The sequence below is a fragment of the Oncorhynchus kisutch genome, unplaced genomic scaffold (genome assembly GCF_002021735.2).
Source record: "Oncorhynchus kisutch isolate 150728-3 unplaced genomic scaffold, Okis_V2 scaffold3584, whole genome shotgun sequence".
NCBI lineage: Eukaryota > Metazoa > Chordata > Actinopteri > Salmoniformes > Salmonidae > Oncorhynchus > Oncorhynchus kisutch.
Window position 1 is genome coordinate 64,246 of NW_022265529.1, and position 4,463 is coordinate 68,708.

General features: G+C 47.9%; 1 protein-coding gene across 1 annotated transcript in view; it reads left to right on the top strand.

The window, feature by feature from the left end:
* Window positions 1-4,463, top strand: part of LOC116371720 (protein sidekick-1-like) — a 64,994-nt gene that overhangs the window by 1,887 nt on the left and 58,644 nt on the right.

Sequence of the window (4,463 nt, forward strand, 5' to 3'; positions counted from 1 at the left end):
ACAGGTCTTAACACACTCAGACACACAGTCTTAACACACACAGACACACAGTCTTAACACTCTCAGACACACAGACACACAGTCATTAACACACTCAGACACACAGTCTTAACACACTCAGACACACAGTCTTAACACTCTCAGACACACAGACACACAGTCTTAACACACACAGACACACAGTCTTAACACTCTCTGACACACAGTCTTAACACACTCAGACACACAGTCTTAAACACACACAGACACACAGTCTTAACACTCTCAGACACTCAGACACACAGTCTTAACACTCTGCAGACACACAGACACACAGTCTTAACACACTCAGACAACCAGTCTTAACACACTCAGACACACAGTCTTAACACTCTCAGACACACAGACACACAGTCTTAACACTCTCAGACACACAGACACACAGTCTTAACACTCTCAGACACACAGACACACAGTCTTAACACACTCAGACACACAGTCTTAACACACTCAGACACACAGTCTTAACACTCTCAGACACACAGACACACAGTCGTAACACTTGGTCCACTGTAACATTGTAATCATATCCAGTAGAAGATGTATTCTGAAGATCCGTTCGCCGGGACACAGGACCAATTAGGGTTCTTTGGGTTGTCCTCATAGGAGAACCCTTTGAACAACCCTTTTTAGTTCAAGGTAGAACCCTCTTGGGTTCCATGTAGAACCATTTCCACAGAGGGTTCTACCTGGAACCATAGGTTATCCTGTGGGGACAGCCGAAGAACCCTTTGGTAAGCTATTTTTCTAAGTGTGCAGTTCAACCACTCTGCTCTGATGGCACCATGTGTCTGTCTGTGTGTGTCTGGCTATCACTCACCAACATGACGTAGGGAGCACAACTATTAAACTTACTGATGCAAGACCCTCCACACACACACACACACACACACACACACACACACACACACACACACACACACACACACACACACACACACACACACTCAGACACACTCAGACACACACACACACCGACACACACACACACACACTCACACACACACACACACACTAAGACACACACACACACACACACACTTAGACACACACACAGGAGTCTGGACGTGTAAATGAACGTTTTCTAATGGGAGAGAGGATATATTGAAGCCTGGGAGAAAAGAGGAGGATAGATATAGAGTGAAATAGAAGAGATAGATAGATCTAGAGAGAATGCAGCAGACAGGGACTATAGATATAGATATAGAGTGAAATAGAAGAGATAGACGGCAGCAGACAGGGACTATAGATATAGATATAGATATAGAAGAGATAGACGGCAGCAGACAGGGACCGTAGCTATAGATATAGATATAGAAGAGATAGAGAGATCTAGAGAGAAGGCAGCAGACAGGGACCGTAGCTATAGATATAGATATAGAAGAGATAGAGAGATCTAGAGAGAAGGCAGCAGACAGGGACTATAGATATAGAAGAGATAGATCTAGAGAAAAGATAGCAGACAGGGATTCTCAGAGGGGTGAGGACAGGTGTAGAGCTGAATAGAGAGAGAGTGATAGAGAACATGATAGAGGGAGATAGAAAGGAGAATGTGAATAGTGTTGTTTTGTCCTCTGCGGGCAAGGACAGACCAGACAGAGTGATGTCTTGCAGGGGGAAGGACATTTAGTGTGACACCTCCATTTGACAGAGGGCATCTGTCTTTCCTCACCTCACAAGCACAGCAAGGACAGAGAGCGAGAGAGAGAGAGACAGAGAGAGAGGGAGAGGAGAGAGAGAGAGAGAGAGAGAGGGAGAGGAGAGGAGAGAGAGAGAGAGAGAGGGAGAGGAGAGGAGAGGAGAAGAGAGAGAGAGAGAGAGAGGGGTGAGAGAGAGAGAGACAGAGAGAGAGCAGAGACAGAGAGACAGAGAGAGAGAGAGAGACAGAGAGAGAGACAGAGAGAGAGAGAGAGAGACAGAGAGAGAGGGAGAGGAGAGAGAGAGAGAGAGAGAGAGAGAGAGAGAGAGAGAGAGAGAGAGAGAGAGAGAGGGAGAGGAGAGGAGAGGAGAGAGAGGGAGAGAGAGAGAGAGAGGGGTGAGAGAGAGAGAGACAGAGAGAGAGAGAGAGAGAGAGAGAGAGAGCAGAGAGAGAGCAGAGACAGAGAGACAGAGAGAGAGAGAGAGAGAGAGAGAGAGAGAGAGAGAGAGAGAGCAGAGGGGGGTGAGAGAGTTACAGCATCATGTTACAACAAATGGAAAGAGGAGGAGTCTAATTAATATTTCATAAGTATTCATTAGACTCCTCCTCTTTCCATTTGTTGTGTTACAGCCTGTATTTGTAATAGATTACATTGAGATGTTGTGTAATAGATTACATTGAGATGTTGTTTTACTGGTCTGTATTTGTAATAGATTACATTGAGATGTTGTGTAATAGATTAGATTGAGATGTTGTGTTACTGGCCTACACATATTACCCCATAATGTCAAAGTGGAATTATGTTTTACAAATGTTTACAATTTTTTTATTTTTTTTATGAAAAGCTGAATTGATTCAATAAGTATTCGACCCCATTGTTATGAACCTAAATAAGTTCAGGAGTAAAAATGTGCTGAACAAGTCACATGAGTTGCAAAGACTCACTCTGTGTGCAATAATAGTGTTTAACATGAGGGGGCAGGGTAGCCTAGTGGTTAGAGTGTAGAGGATGTAGGGTAGCCTAGTGGTTAGAGTGTAGAGGAGGCAGGGCAGCCTAGTGGTTAGAGTGTAGGGGTGGCAGGGTAGCCTAGTGGTTAGAGTGTAGAGGAGGCAGGGTAGCCTAGTGGTTAGAGTGTAGAGGAGGCAGGGCAGCCTAGTGGTTAGAGTGTAGAGGAGGCAGGGCAGCCCTAGTGGTTAGAGTGTAGAGGAGGCAGGTAGCCTAGTGGTTAGAGTGTAGAGGAGGCAGGGCAGCCTAGTGGTTAGAGTGTAGAGGAGGCAGGGCAGCCTAGTGGTTAGAGTGTAGAGGAGGCAGGGCAGCCTAGTGGTTAGAGTGTAGAGGAGGCAGGGCAGCCTAGTGGTTAGAGTGTAGAGGAGGCAGGGTAGCCTAGTGGTTAGAGTGTAGGGGCGGCAGGGCAGCCTAGTGGTTAGAGTGTAGAGGAGGCAGGGTAGCCTAGTGGTTAGAGTGTAGGGGCGGCAGGGCAGCCTAGTGGTTAGAGTGTAGAGGAGGCAGGGCAGCCTAGTGGTTAGAGTGTAGAGGAGGCAGGGTAGCCTAGTGGTTAGAGTGTAGGGGCGGCAGGGCAGCCTAGTGGTTAGAGTGTAGAGGAGGCAGGGTAGCCTAGTGGTTAGAGTGTAGAGGAGGCAGGGTAGCCTAGTGGTTAGAGTGTAGAGGAGGCAGGGTAGCCTAGTGGTTAGAGTGTAGAGGAGGCAGGGCAGCCTAGTGGTTAGAGTGTAGAGGAGGCAGGGTAGCCTAGTGGTTAGAGTGTAGAGGAGGCAGGGCAGCCTAGTGGTTAGAGTGTAGAGGAGGCAGGGTAACCTAGTGGTTAGAGTGTAGAGGAGGCAGGGCAGCCTAGTGGTTAGAGTGTAGAGGAGGCAGGGCAGCCTAGTGGTTAGAGTGTAGAGGAGGCAGGGTAGCCTAGTGGTTAGAGTGTAGAGGAGGCAGGGCAGCCTAGTGGTTAGAGTGTAGAGGAGGCAGGGTAGCCTAGTGGTTAGAGTGTAGAGGAGGCAGGGTAGCCTAGTGGTTAGAGTGTAGGGGCGGCAGGGTAGCCTAGTGGTTAGAGTGTAGAGGAGGCAGGGTAGCCTAGTCGAGTGTAGAGGCGGCAGGGTAGCCTAGTGGTTAGAGTGTAGAGGAGGCAGGGTAGCCTAGTGGTTAGAGTGTAGGGGCGGCAGGTAGCCTAGTGGTTAGAGTGTAGAGGTGGCAGGGTAGCCTAGTGGTTAGAGTGTAGGGGTGGCAGGGCAGCCTAGTGGTTAGAGTGTAGAGGAGGCAGGGTAGCCTAGTGGTTAGAGTGTAGAGGAGGCAGGGTAGCCTAGTGGTTAGAGTGTAGAGGAGGCAGGGCAGCCTAGTGGTTAGAGTGTAGAGGAGGCAGGGTAGCCTAGTGGTTAGAGCTTTGGACTAGTAACCGGAAGGTTGCAAGTTCAAACCCCTGAGCTGACACGGTACAAATCTGTCAGGTATGTGAGTAAAACTGCAAAAAAATTGGCAAAGAAATGAACTTGATGTCCTGAATATCAAACATTATGTTGGGGGCAAATCCCACACAACACATAACTCAGTACCACTCTTCATGTTTTCAAGCAGGCTGGATCATGTTAAGGGTATGCTTGTCATCGGCAAGGAGTAGGGTGTTTTTTAGGAGAAAAATAAACGGAATAGAGCTAAGCACAGACATATTCTTGTTCAGTCTGCTTTCCAACAGACACTGGGAGACAAATAGACCTTTCAGCAGGACAATAACCTGAAACACAAGGCCAAATCTACACTGGTGTCGCTTACCAAGGCGACATTGAA